Below are 16,346 nucleotides of genomic sequence, written 5' to 3'. Positions count from 1 at the left end.
TAATTTGTTCGTTTGTAAATTTTGCATGGAATATGACACGATTGTATTACATAGGACACCTTTAAAGATCTCCTAGTGGATTTTTATTATTTGATTAGTTATTCTGGTGAAGGAAGCAATCACTGTCACATTGGTTTCCAATAAATTATGTAAAAAAAAACACCATAAGTATCAAAACTCTATTGGACCATAATTCAATATTTTAACCTATAAGACATGGCAAACAAAAATTTATATAATAAATACATGTTAGTACGACTATGTTTATAAATCGAGATAACAAATCGGAAAGAGAGCATACTGCTTCTATCTTCTAGCTTCTTATTTCCAATTTGTATACAAAATATGGAGTTTAGTTATATTAAGTAATCCGAAACAATTAACATTTCATTCTATTAGTGCTTCAACTGACCTACACGTTATACTATGACTAAGAAATATTTTCGATGCCACAATAAAAACAAATACACTGATAAGCCATTGAATCACTCTGACTCCATAGGAACGTGAATCATACGGATAGACCCGGGTTATATCGTAAAACTCACCTGATTCCAATCAGCTCCCTTATCTAATAGTAACCCAACGATATCTTCATGACCTCCTGATGCTGCTCCAATCAAAGCGTAGGACTGAAACAGTGATGAAATATAAAGGCAACGTCATCAGTAAATAATGCATATTTATTGAATAACTCTTCATCACGTTGATTAACAATACATTTAAGATATATCTTTGCATTGTTTACTGATAAATTAATTATTTAATATATTACTTGTAACATGCAATCATGCCATACACTTTATGGAATCTTCGTCAAAAATATACTGCGATAAGATTATCAGGATCAATTAGGGAGTATATTCTGATCTATGAATAAAACTCTGTGTGTAGCTTTTAACAATTTATGCCAATGCGAAATTAAAGTATGGTTAGAAAATCGAAACAAAAATTCGAATTTCTTTGAGACAAAATCTGAGTTCTGACAAAGTTAGTCATCAGTACATGATCAAAAATAATTAGTTAACAGCACCGCTATTTTGGACACATTTTAAATAGATTTTGATCGCGTCAGATTATGTCAGAGTTGATATTGGGATCATTAACTGTTGTAGAGAACCTTTGTTGAATGCTTTCCTTTCCCATAATGCGACAGTGTAGTTAATTCTGCCTTAGAAAACGAGTTGAAAGTAGAAACTACATTTGTTGATATATTAATAATAGAAAAAACTGATATATACTGTGATAGCGTGAGACGGATAAAGCACAAAGGATGGGGACTACTAATCCAGATCAAGAACATCATCAGTTTGAATTTGCTAAACTTTAAAGTTTGTTCCTCCGCTTAACGCTCATTTTGTACGAAATGGAATTTTTAATAAATTTCATTATTTGTGGATTGCCTAGGCTACGAGTTGTAGGTAAACACAAAAAAATGTAACGTAGTACTGAGCATAAATAACAAGATACCTAACAAGCCTGTATCGCTTACCTGTTTCTAAAGAAATATCGAAGCTGATCTAGATCATTCATGCAAATACTAAACTGATTTCATTACTTTATTCAAACATCAGAGCGGGTTAGGTTTCTCGTTTAAATCTATGTTGTAGTCCTTCATTTAAGCATACCATTGACCCAATCTAATATCACCGTGTCTCTCGAAAAATTATTGTTTAGAAAATTTAGCCCATTTGTATGTGGTGCATGCGTATGTGTGTTTTGGGAGGCGGCAGTATGATCGTGTTAGGTCTCTTGTGATAGGCCGGAACTTTACATTCTTTTGATTAAACATAGTCACCCTTTATGCCAGGATGTTATAGACCCAAATAGCAAGTCCCTTGCCCTATTGGTTAATGAGAACTCGATTGAAAATTTTAAGATATTTGACCCTTGTGGCCTTGAATGTAGGTCAATGGCACTCATTTGAACAAACGTGGTAGAGTTTACTTAATTTATAGTTAGAAGTAAACAGACAATAACACGACATAGTGATTCAAAATGATGCATTAGGCATTTCCCCGATTGATCCAATAACACACGTATGAATATGTGCACTGTAACACCATAATTCTGCATTCATTTGCGATGTGAAAACGTGCTAATACATTTTCGAATTTCACATTTTGAATGATTTGCCGTACGTGTATATGCAGGCTACGATACGTAAATGAACAATGGATCACGTGAAATACAAAGGTTATGCATTTTGTTCAGTCGCTTCATATTCATAACTTGGTGACATATGTACATTGTTAATTTTATTTCAACAAAGCACACCGTAGAGTTTACTGTAAAGGCAAAACGAAAACACGCCAGTGAAAAGCAAGCTTAGTGGAGATGCCAAATTGATGTCTATCTCGCTATTCAAACCGAGTCCTGAATTGGTTACTCTCTGAACATCACAAAGCACGTGTTAGTGTGTACAAAACCAATAATAGCATGATTGTGTCGATGCCTTAGTCGTGTAATTGGTTAGAGAAGATATAATACGTTTAATTGTCATGCTTCTCACTTTTGTCTATTTACTTCCATATATGGTGTTTATCCGACCTGACAAGTAGACGGTTTTATACGAGACATAAACGAGTCACAAAAAATCTTTCCTAGTTTTTCAAATGGGATTAATATAAAAAAAACCACTTCGACAATACAGAAGAAACCAAATGAATAAAAGACATTTTATTACAATTAATGTTTTATGGTAATTTTTACATTGTGTCATTACACATCGGCGGCACTATAAAATTGGTTTGTGTACACTGTATTTTGTAAATATTTAATAATTGTATTTATGTGCAAAATAAAGGATTTTATACTATCTGTTTTTTGTTCATTATATTATTGTCCCGGAATTTCAATTTCCGGATTTGTCGTCTTATCCTTGCCGTACTTTAGTTCGGCCGTCAATAGGATCACGTGACTTCTTTGTTTAAGTTCACTGGCGGAGACAAAATTTTTCAACTTTATCTTGTTCTACTTTGGTGCTAGAAATCGCACCTAGCCATACGGTTTTTGCTCGAAAAGAAACTCACTGTTGCCTGGACTACAAGGCCAAGCAAACAAAGCCAGATGAACTTCCAATGATACGTCAGATATTGTAAGTACGACTCGAAATCTCGCTGTCCCACCATTCTACACAAAGACTATGGTTTTGACTGCTATTATTTTGGGCCACTCTTTCGTGAATAGACTTTGTACTTTCGTATCGATGCATAGAGATGTTCGGATAAATAATAACTTTAATTTATCCCCCGAGGAAGTCCTTGTATCCTTCGTAGGCTACAGTGGGGGCAGGATTTCTAACATATATAACAAGGGGAGAGCTATCATTGACGAGAAATCCCCGGAGATCGTAGTACTCCAAACGGCGTCGAACGACTTGTGTGACGGTAACAAATCTGTGGAGGACATTTTTCGCGAACTTTGTCAGCACGTGATCACTCTTTTGTTCTCTCGTGGTGTTAAGAAAGTGATTATTAATCAAGTTCTGTATCGGCAACCACCATCACGCCGCATTCGCTATAGTGTAGACACAGTCTGGTTTAACATGCGTGTCGATGAACTTAACCGCCGTTTAGATGCTTATTTAAAGGACGTTGATGGGGCTACATTCTTCCGACTTCACGGATTCTGGTTCAAGGAAAGTCAATCATGTGTTTTCGACACCGATGGGGTCCATTTGAATGACATCGGCAACCATAAATTATACAACAATATCAGGGGTTCCCTTATTACGTCGTTGAAACAGCTGAAAACTGGTGGGTTGTGTGTATCATAACTATCAGGTCTACATCTATATATCAGAATAGCATCCCGATATTTACAGGTGCCAAACCAAAGATAAACTGTGGGTTATTTTTATAATATGCAGTATGAGAAAAACCTGGAGTTGTATATTTGAACAGTAATATTTATACATTGTATAAACAATTCATTATATGCCTACTAATATATATGTTAAATGTACATCATAACATAGAGAGCTCGGTACATATAAACTAAACAATGTTTTTACAAAGTTTTGTAGTACAGCACCTACTGAGCTACCAGTGGGTATATATGTACTTCATTGTGTATTATTGTTTTATCACATAGCCTATATACACCAGTCGGGTGCTAAACATGTCTTTTGATTAATTCAACCATACCTGTTGGAGTAAACAACATTTGTATTTATGTGCAACATAAATGAATTTCTATCTGTTTTTTGTTCATTATATTATTGTCCCGGAATTTCAGTTTCCGGATTTGTCGTCTTATCCTTGCCGTACTTTAGTTCGGCCGTCAATAGGATCACGTGACTTATTTGTTCATGTTCACTGGCGGAGACAAAAATTTTCAACTTTCCCTCCTCCACCCCATCTTACCTCCTATGAATTATGTTCTAAAGCATGCTTGTGGCGTTTTTTAAGTATTATTTTTACCCAATCTTTTATGCAAATAGTTTTTTGATATTGTTGTTGATTTATCTAATGGCATTTAATAAATGTTCAATTTTCGACAATATTGGTTTTTGCGTTTTTTGTTAGCATAAAACATAGCAGAGTTCACATGTGTGCTACACTGGGGAAATTACAGCTTAAACACGATAGTACAACGTGTTATATCAAGTGTGATAAAGGTATTTGAAAAAGAAACAAAGGACACACATATATACAATTTCAACTGTTTTATTAGAACCGTCATATCCATCAGACCCTAAGTCAGAATGTGACCGGGTGGGGTGTGCTGCTAGGTGTCTTCGGCAGATGCTCCAGTGAGATAGCACTTTAAATCGGCAAAAGTTCCGGCCTATCACAAGGAGACTTAACACGAACATACCACAGCCTCCCATAACACACATACGCACTCGCCACACGCATATATACCGCACGCACGAGAGGCCGTCCTTAAATGGCCTTAGCTGTTAATAGGACGTGAAACAAAATAAACCAAACCAAACCAAACAGACTCTAAGAAGAAAAAACTGCTTATTTAACGATTGATATCATAGACGGCGCAGCCACCTTCAGGAAATTATGTTATCATATTTGATCATATTGTTCAACAACTGCAAACAAACAGTGCCGGTGAAATGTTAAAAACTAGGAAACGGTAGTTTTATTAGGTCACGAGACAGCAACATTGACCCAAAATGGAAAGTCGAAATATTGGGAAATTAGTACACAGTGATAAACACTATGATTTGTGAGAAACAAACTAAAATATTTGACATAAAAACAGCACCAGGGAATTTTTCCTTGTCCCTAGATTCAAAAGACCACATTGCAAAATCCATACTTTTGAAAATTGAATGAGGCATTATGTGTAATTGCTTTTGTCTATATTATTAAACTTCAACAGGAAAACCCAAACATACATGGAAAAGTAAAAACTATGACCTTTCCCACAAAAAGGGCCAAAACGTGCATGGGGGACTTGATAAAGGGTTATTTTCTAAAACGATGACAACAGAAGGGAACCAACCACTAATCATAGACACTCAAATAATTATGACTAATTAACGAGTTCACTGTTTTTTTTCAGCAATCCCTATTATAATCTCTGATTGTTACCACCAGGCCTGAAGAACATACTTGTTAAAGGGAGAACAGACGTGTCCCTTTTACAGTTATTTGGGTCCAGGTGAGCCGACCATGTATCATCTGCTAGAAATTAGCAAGTCATTTCAATGCAAAATTTTAGAAAAGAAGTTGAGGTTAATAGTTTTGAAAGTATTCAATACTCTACCTCCTTAATAACAAGAGGCCCATGGGCCTTACCGGTCATCTGACAAACACTTACAGCAGGAACACACCCCTGACGGAGCAGCATTTTAAAGGAAAACAAATTCAATCCAGTTCCCATTTTACGGGCATGTCCCTCTGTCCTAATGGGTCGGACCAGCCTCATTTATATCACTAAATAATTTCCCTTCCCCAATGATGTTTCATGCTAAATATTGTTTTAATCCATAGGGGCATTAAAGATGAGTAGCGTTTTAAAGCAATATTTAACCTAAGTGTTCCTTTTGGGCGCCCCAGGGCTAAGACCTGTCTCATTTATATAAATTGTGATTGCTGTTCCCTTAAAATGTTTCAAATTAAATTTGGTTGTAATCAATACAGGCATTAAGAAGGAGAGTGATTTTAAAGCAAAATGTTTGTCAATTCTCCTTTTGGGGTTTCACCCTTTTGTCCCCATAAGCATCACTTATAAATATTGTGATTGCAATCTCCTTATAATAATTCAAACAAAATTTAGATGATATCCAACCAAGGGTTAAAGAAGAGTAGGGTTTTAAAGCAATAATTTACCAAAGTTCCCCTTTTGGAACCCCACTACTGTGGCCTGAGTGGTCAGACTTTATTTACATAAAACATGATTTTTCACACAAAATTTGGATGCAATCCACCCAAGGTTAAAGGAAGAGTAGAATTTAATACCAAATATTCACCAAATTGACCTACCGGGTCCCACCCCTCTGGCCTTCACACCAAATTTAGTTGTAATTTACTCAAGGGTAAAGGAGGAGTAGGATTTTATAGCAAATATTCACCATTTGGGGCCCCGCTCATCGGGGCCTAGGGGTCAGACCAGCCTCATTGATATAAAATATGATTGCCCTCCCCAATGATGCTTCAAACCAAATTTGAAAGTAATCCACCAAAGGATTAAAGAGGAATAACGTTTAGAAAGAAAAAGTCTGCCGTACGGCGGACGGCGCACGGTGGACGACGACGGACTGAACACGAGATGGATATAGGTCATCTTTCAGTACAATAACGAGCGAACGTACACTATATTATTTCAATGTCAATATAACGTATTCAGATGAAATCATTAGCATATATATTGGGTAAAAATAAAGATCAAACACAACCTTGTTATTTGTTTGCCACACAATGAAACATATAAATACATACACAATGACTTGAAAAGGAATTCAATAACAAACTGTGAGCAAGTTATTGTTTTACGAATTGGACACTAGACGTGTCCCTGTTTCAGCCTGATTAGGCCTGTTTCTAATGATAATCTTACCAGGCATAAAGAATCATCATCCAAAATGAAAAAGATTTTCTTCAATTAATGTTTTAAACTGTCTCTACCTCAGTTTACACCGATAAGGTAATAAAATGATTAATTCATTGAATCGTGACAGTTCAAGAAATATTACAATAGAGAATCACCGTAGAGCTTCCATTGAAATATTTAGTTAAACAACCTTATTTACGTCGGCTCCTTTATCCAGGAGTAGCTTAACAGTGTATGCGTATCCATTCACGTATTGTTGTGTTTTTGATGTAACAATTCGTATTGAGTGACACGGTAGGTTAAATATCAATGTTTCCTAATGACGGTCGTATATAGTGTGCACCGTTTCAGTTGGAATAAAAGTGTTTTTTAGTCGATTGATGGGTTAGATAGGGTGCCGTTTCGCTGGTGACGGAGTTTCCGGCCTTGTAGTTAACATATTACACATAGCACTGTCATATATGAAAATGAAAATCACATTTTCCATGCAAGCCTTTATTTGCCATAAGCCATAAGCCACGGCATAAAGAATCATAATCCCAAATGAAAACGATTCTGTTCAATTAATGTTTAGATTGTCTCTACCTCAGTAAACACTGATGAGACAATAAAATGATTAATTCATCGAATGGTGACAGTTCAAGCAGTATTACAATAGAGCATCATCATACAGCTTCCATTAAAATGTTAACCAACCTTATTTACGTCGGCTCCCTTATCCAGGAGTATATCAACAATTTCTGTGTGACCCCATCTAGCTGCTTCGGACAAAGCATCTGACTGAAACATAAGTAAACATCACAAATTATAAGTGCCGCCGACATCGCCATGCTTCAAATACATGTATTATCTTGTGGTTAAGGGATTCCTATATGTAAATAATAATCACTTCTATCAATTAATCATCAATTATATCATACACATTACCTTTCCTTTTATTGATTTTTTCTTATTGATTGATTGATTTATTTCTGTCAACTGATATATTCAGTAAAAGACACCTTGATTTACATGTACGAGTAAAAGGAACAATGATTTAAATACACAGGTAACAGCCAGCTTAACGCATAAAAGAAAACTTCAACTATACAATTTACCTAAGTTTTTCCGAGATATGTATTTTCTGATTTATGGGAGAAACATGATGACAACGAAAATATAGCTATATGACTAGTCTCAGGGCAGAAACCTTAGTTTACTCATACAAACTTTAGGTAAAGCCTTTTCATCAACCTTCACATTTGACATAGAAAGTATAAATAAAGCGGATATACTGAAAAGTGAATGTTTACGAGAATTCACAATAAGGATATTACCGCTTTATTAATGACATCTCTCGTGAAGGTTTGTATTTGCGGACACATACTAAGAATAAGTCAATTATTATATTTAGAAAATTAGAATATGAATAACTTAAATCAATTTATTATCTTATAAAGCACATTTTCTTTTTTCAAATGGAATATATGGATCAACATAAAAGAAGTCGACTGTAATCAATTGTTTTCATTTATCGTAATTTATATAGCTTTTTATCTCCTTTTATTTATTTCTCTTTACCTGTTCATGTATCATGTAGCTTAACCGTTAAAACAACACTCCACCTTGATTGTTTACGTTTTTGTGACCACCAGTATACATATTTTTCAGTTTCGGAAGAAACAGGATGACACCGTTCATTATAGCTATAGGACTTGCCCAAGGGCAGAAACCTTAGTTTACTTATAGGGACCAAACAACCAATTTTTTCACATATACTTTAGTGTTAACGTTTCGGAGTATTTCATTCAAACTCAATATGACAATTATGGTTGATAACAACAGTTTAGGGTCTGATATAACACCTAATCAAAACGAAAGGTTGTGTCCTTCAGCTCAAATTTTCTCCAGGATAGCAATTTTGAAAATAAGTGAATTTCGCAGTAAAAATTTTCAAAAACTTAAACATTTACCTGTTGATCATTTTAACGTTAATTTTTGGGGGAAAAACTGAATCGGACTTACGAAATTTATATCAACATTTCTTATAGATAGTTTCCTTTCAGGCTACATATCTTTTTCTCACTTCATAACACACCGGCCAATAAGTGGCTGCCAGACATTTTAGCCTTGGCTCAACTTTCTTTACACAGGGGCTGTTTCGAAAATATATTTTTTTCAATTGGTCGGTTGTTCCCTAAACAATTGGTTAAGACTTTTCAATAGAAAGTATACAAAGTTATTAAACTGCCACCAAAGTACCATTTGTTTCAGAAGAAAAATAACAGATACTTATAGTACTTTCAAATTAATAGATGTAATATTCATTGCTGTCAAATCATTTATTTATTTAGTTATAGTTATATCAGGTTTTAGAAATGTTGTTTAAAAAACTAGCCAATGAAATAAATCCTTTATTGATTTTTTTATTTATCTAAGACGGATTTAACATAAATATTGTTCTGTAACATAACACCATGCACGGTTGTGATGCAAAGATACGCAGCTTACTCTGGTAAGGTTGTACCGTGGTATCATCACGGTGTGGCAAACATGAAATTATAAGCTGAATGTCATGTCAAGTGACTGAATATGTAGATACTATTTTCTAATCGGAGAATGGTATATATACAGCAAATCAAAGATCAGTGCTAAGACTGTCATTATTTAATTTTAGTAAAATATCCAAACCAATATGAAGAGACCCTAAACCGAAGGGGGCGTACAATATACAATATGCATGTTGATAATAGGGAAAAAACACTATAATACATTTTACGCAAGTAGAAAATTGGAACTTACTATTTATATAAGTAAGGAGTTGTAAATGATAAGATAGAGACCTGTCGTTTTATGTCACGATGGATGTCACATCTTTATTACCATCGTGAAGATGTCTTTTTGCCGTTTAAGAAAAAAAAAATAGAATATGATAGGTTTCTTGTTAAAAAGACTACAGAAAAAAAAATGTTCTGTAAATATATGTCCTCGGCTGTTAAACATTGTTTATTTCGATTGATGATTGTATACAATACTACAAGGGAAAATTAATGAGTCAAATGGGTGCGAGTGACGAGTCCGTGCACTGTTCTTCTGACGAGCGGCAATATAAGCATTGTTGTAGGACCTATTGAATTAAAATGTTATTGGTTTACACTGACTCATGTATCAAAAAACACTGACCGTTCACTAGTATGTTTGCTATTGCAAGCCTACCAACACCAGATGCCAGTTCGTTCTGTCTTTCTGGGATTTACCTGTGGTTTTAGATATATCATGAAAAATAGTATCTATTAAAATAAATGTAATTGACAATTTGTAGCAATGATTTTTTAAGTTGTAATGAAGATATTCTATAAACATGGCCAAAAAAGGGGGATGTTAAAAAACCCATTACAAATAAAAATGTTAATATTTCAGCAACAATTGGTTAATAAAATTTAGTTTTCAATATCAGACCATTTATCGTGTTATTCATTTTCAAGTTTCAAGATAGAGCTTGGTTATTTTTTTAATAATGAAAGGAATTATATACAAGACCTATTACCAAATATCATATTTGACCATATCATAAGTATTGCAAGAAATCCTCAAGATCAGAGCCAAATGTTGTTTTAATGCAGATATCTTTAAAACTTAAGTTGTGAACTAAAGTACACGTCGTAGTATACTGGAGCTAACAGCTGGTGCACTCGTTGTTCAATGAAATTTAGTCTAGTGCACTACCGTGTTCACTTTAGTGCATAACGAAATACCAAGTTTAGTTTGCGCCGAACTTCATGAATAAACATATATTGTTTACATGCCCAGAAGGTTAGTGATATACGATTCCAACACTGTTCAACTATCGTATAGTTAATGATTTTCAAAGAGTATACGGTTGTATTATCAAAATATTGTTGTCTCTGTGCCTCTTTGTTATTGAGAAGACGGGCGACGGATACCGCACCACGGCATAAGCTCACTTGCCCTTCGAACAGGAGAGCTAAAAATATATTATTTCATCGAATAGTGATTGACACAACAATAGTATAATAGCCAATCATTAGGACAGTATAATGCATACATTCTGAATACATTTGGTTAATCTGATCCAGAGTTTTGGTTACTTCAAATTAAGAACTTTTTTTTTCATATTGGAAGCACTTGATTTATATTCATAAGAAGTTAATATTACATTCGTTACTAAACGGATTACGGCAGTTTTCGGTAAATGCTGAAATAATTTGTAATATTTGAGAGGAAAACATAACAAACATTTAATATGAAATGGGATTTACTTTTGTAATCTAATTGAAGGAAATCGTTTATAAATTTGTAACCGATAATATCACTTACAATATTTTTCAATTCAAATATTTCCAAGCATTTGTTTGTCAAAATATGATTCCATAAAAATGATGTCACCACGCAATTTGTTATAACGACGTAGTTTGTAATACAAATTTCAAAGTCTTTTTTTACCGGACAAATTGTCATCAGATGGAAAGATAATTTTTACTTTGTACATGTTTCGAGCTAATTATATTGGCAAAAATACTCATTTTTTACTCATAGTGACATTTGAAACGTTAATCACTTTGCTGGGTAATACATGTTTAATAACGCATTTGGCAGTATTTACATTACTGTTTAGAAGCTACGGTTAAATAATATTAGTAAAATCATAGAATCTTTTTTTATCAAAATGACGAAGATTGATATTGTTATCCTAGCTTCGAAAATTATCATATCGATCAAAACAAAGAATCATAATAATTGCTATTTTTACATTTTTATTATCAAAACTAGAGCACATAATGCGTATGCGTAATGCGTAATGTAGACATATTGCATCATCGACTATTTGCCTGAAAAATCTGATTGGCTGAAATAATGGGACCTCACAGAACACTCAAACTGACGTGCAATACTGTCGCAGAATATTAAGTGATATGATGTATGCAAATCAGTATTTATAACAAAAATGAAAATGTAATAATGTTTTGAGTTGCTTTTGCAGACCATTTCATTCAAAAAGAAGAATTTGATCAAATGTAATATTTGACATAAAATGTAACATCTTAAGAAGCAGATATTCTGAAAAGGAAAATGTTTGTAGAAATTTACATGCAGTACATTGATAACGCAGTAACATGATGTTCATGAGAAAATTGGTGAGAAAAACGATACGAAAATATGGATGAAAAACGATAGAATAAGGATATGGACTAAATTATTGCAATTATTAAAAACATGAAATATCTACGAACCCACATCAATAAGACCTCATTAGTATATGATTTAACCTTCATTGTTCACGTGTCGTGAGAATCAGTAATCACCAATGAATGACCCAGGATATTGTTGAACAGTAGGGAAAGGACATGCTTTTCATTAGGATTGATGGGTTAATATTCGATACATCTCCGAGAAAGTGTGATTCCATTTAAAACATTGGATTTGAATAAGTTTGCTCGACGGCCAATGGTAAGAACCTGTCGTTCTGTTAAAAAAATAAATGTCTTTCTTGGTGAAATGAAAGAAGCACATGTGCGGTGAAGATCGTTAATATGTTGCGAACTTCTGTATTACCACGCCTACACTTCGTATGGCAATATTTCCGGTGATTTTCTGTGACATAGGTTTATATCTGTTTAACCGTTTTTTTTTCTGATGGAATGAGGAAGGTAGGTCCGTAGATAACGGCGATCATATTGAAAGGCTAGGACAACAGTTAGTTTTACTCTTGACAAATACAGCTGTAATGGATATTACAGTTATAATTATAATAAGAATGTTCTGATATTAACATCGAGGTGTGTCATTTTTATCGAATGTTCGCACATTTATCAGTCTGAAAACGTCTGAATAATTCCATATACACAGGTTACTGAGTATGCCTAAATTTAACAAAATTTTAGGTCCCTGTGCTGAGGCAAACAGAACCATTTGATTGGTTTTGGTGTTTAATATTTTATTTAAACTTTTAAATATATGGCTTTTATTCAACTTCCTATCATTACCTACTGAGTGTGTGTGTTTGCAGGTTTTTAATGGCAAATGATAGGCCTGGAGGGTAGGCTAAGTCTACTATAATGTTACAAGGGACCAACCAACCAATTGTTTTCCCATAGACTTTAGTGTTAACGTTTTGGATTATTTCATTCAAATTCTTGAATTGAATATGACGATTATGGTTTATAGCAAAAGTTTAGGGTGTGATATAACACCTAATCAAAAGAAAAAGTTGGGTCCTTCAGCTCAAATTTTCTCCAGGGTAGCCATTTTGAAAATAGGTGAATTTCGCAGTAGAAATTCTCAAAAATCTTAAATGTTTACCTGTTTACTATTATTACGTGAACTTTTGGGAAAAAAACAATCGAACTTACGAAATTTATATCAACATTTCTTATTGATAGTTACCTATAAGGCTTCATATCTATTTTCTCACTTCATAACATACTGGCCAATCAGGGGCTGCCAGACATTTTATCCTTGGCTCAACGTTCTATACACAGGGGCTGTTTCAATTTTTTTTTTCAATTGGTTGGTTGTTCCCTACAAAAGGTTTGTAAGCCTTGTCCTGCAATACAGTAACGGAGTGATATTTTTGCTCAATAAAATATGTAATCGTTTAAATGTGTAACACTATCGGTTTATTGTTAGTATGGCATATATATATCTACAGAAAGTTTCTCTTTTCTTATTTGTTTTTAAACTATGTAAGATAGGCTGATCCTACATAGCTATCTTATATTGGCAAACTCTATTCAAACCTGCCGATATATGAGAGAATAGTTCCCTAGAAACAGCCAATGTCTTTCTCGATTATCTTGTGACGTACAAGCTGAGCATGAATGCTTATACATTACACACGATATTTCTTGCACTACTCTATATCATTAACAGATGGGTCGACAAAGTAAATAAAGATCCGACAACATCATGCCGCCTACAATTGTATTGCATATGGTTAATATACGAGTCCTTTGTTTCCGTGTCATTTGACCGATACTTTTGTCTATTTACTCCCCATATATGGTGTTTATCCGACCTTACAAGTAGACGGTTTTATACGAGACATAAACGAGTCACAAAAATCTTTTAGTTTTACAATTGGTATTAATAAAAAAAATAACTTAGACAATACAGAATAAAACAAAAGAATAAAAAACATGTTATTACAAATATAATGTTTCATGGTATTTTTTACATTGAGCCATAACACATCGGCGACACTATATAATTAGTTTGTGTACACTGTATTTTGTAAATATTTGAAAACGTGTTATATCAAGTGTGATTAAGGTAACAAAGTAACAGGACACACATTGATATAACTTTAACTGTTTTCTTAGAAGAGTCATATTCATCAGACCCTAAGTCAGACTCTAAAGAGAAAAAAACAGCTGATTTAACGATTGATATCATGGACGGAACAGCCACCTTCTGGCAGTTATGTTTGATGATATTGTTCAACAACTTCAAACAGACAGTACCAATGAACTCTTAAAAACTAGAAAACGGTAGTATTATTAGGTCACGAGACAGCAAAATTGACCCAAAATGGAAAGTCGAAATATTGGAAAATTAGTACACAGTGATAATCACTATGATTTGTGAGAAAAAAACTAAAATATTTGACATAAAAACAGCACCAGAGAATTTTGCCTTCTCCCAAGATTTAAAAGACCACATTACAAAATTCATACTTTTGAAAATTGAATGAGGCATTATATGTTATTGCTTTTGTCTATATTATTAAACATCAACAGGAAAACCCAAACATATAATAATACCGTTAACACCCTAGACACACAAATACTATGAATATAACTTTCGTAAATGGGAAATAGTGAAGACCTGGAAAAGTAAAAACTATGACCTTTATACTCAGATCATGATCCGCAACATGACAAGGCGGGGAGGGAACGATGATTTCCTTCTATCACCAAAACAACTCAAAACCGCCCCGAGTTTGTTGGGAGTTCTACAATAGGGGAGTATGTAACCGACAAGTATGTATGTTCCCACAAAAAGGGCCAAAACGTGCATAGGGACTTGATCAAAGGTTATTTTCTAAAACGATGACAACAGAAGGGAATTAACTACTAATCATAGACACTCAAATAATTATGACTGATTAACGGGTTTACTGTTTATTCCGCAATCTCTATTATAATCTCTGATTGTTACCACCAGGCCTGAAGAACATACTTGTTAAAGGGAGAACATACGGGTTCTTTTTACAGTTATTTGGGTCCAGGTAAGCCGACCATATATCATCTGCTAGAAATTAGCAAGTCATTTCAATGTAAAAAAACTTAGAAAAGAAGTTGAGGTTAATAGTTTTGAAAGTATTCTATACTCTACCTCCTTTATAACAAGAGGCCCATGGGCCTTAACGGTCATCTGACAAACACTAACAGCAGGAACACACCCCTGAATCCAGCATAATTACCATATATCAATTAAACGCAGACAGTCATGTTTCAGATCAAATCTGGTTTTTATCGTTTTTGGCTTAAAGACGGAGCAGCATTTTAAAGCAAAATTTCAGCCAAGTTCCCATTTTACGGGCATGTCCCTCTGTCCCAATGGGTCGGACCAGCCTCATTTATATCACTAAATTATTTCCCTTCCCCAATGATGCTTCATACTAAATATTGTTGTAATCAAAAAGGGCATTGAAGAGGAGTAGCATTTTAAAGCAATATTTAGCCTAAGTGTTCCTTTTGGGCGCCCCAGGGCTCAGACCTGTTTCATTTATATAAATTGTGATTGCTTTTCCATTAAAATGTTTCAAATTATATTTGGTGGTAATCAATACAGGCATTAAGAAGGAGAGTGATTGTAAAGCAAAATGTTTGTCAAGTTCTGCTTTTGGGGCTTCACACTTTTGTCCCCATAATCATCACTTATAAATATTGTGATTGCAATCTCTTATAATAATTCAAACAAAATTTAGATGTTATCCAACCAAGGGTTAAAGAAGAGTATGGTTTTAAAGCAATAATTTACCAAAGTTCCCCTTTTGACACCCCACAACTGTGACCCCAGGGGTCAGACTTTATTAACATAAAACATGATTTTTCACCCAGTGTTTGAAAGTTTCCAAGTATTTAGTCACCTTATACGAATTGTACATTGTTGCTATTCTGTAATATTACACGATGCAGAGTTGCGTTGCAAAGATATGGAACTTGCTCGAGTAGAAGGTCATATCATGGCAGTGTCATATAATGGTAAATATTAAATCATAACTGAATGCAATTCTATAAGATCCGGTCTGAATTTGAATGTTGATGACATTGCTTTCCTATTTGAAAACAATATATATACAGCACATCAAGGATCAGTGTTTGGAC

At 34.1% G+C, this 16,346-nt stretch overlaps 1 long non-coding RNA gene across 1 annotated transcript in view; it reads right to left on the bottom strand.

Annotated features, from left to right (window-relative positions):
• Positions 1–7,708: 7,708 nt before the first annotated feature.
• Positions 7,709–16,346, bottom strand: part of LOC117335069 — a 63,359-nt gene continuing 54,721 nt past the window's right edge. Inside the window, exon 3 of the long non-coding RNA XR_004534286.1 lies at positions 7,709–7,797. This is a non-coding gene — a long non-coding RNA (uncharacterized LOC117335069). The remainder of the gene's footprint in view (positions 7,798–16,346) is intronic.

This window comes from Pecten maximus, chromosome 9 (genome assembly GCF_902652985.1).
Source record: "Pecten maximus chromosome 9, xPecMax1.1, whole genome shotgun sequence".
Classification (NCBI taxonomy): domain Eukaryota; kingdom Metazoa; phylum Mollusca; class Bivalvia; order Pectinida; family Pectinidae; genus Pecten; species Pecten maximus.
This window is presented reverse-complemented; position numbering and strand designations above follow the sequence as displayed.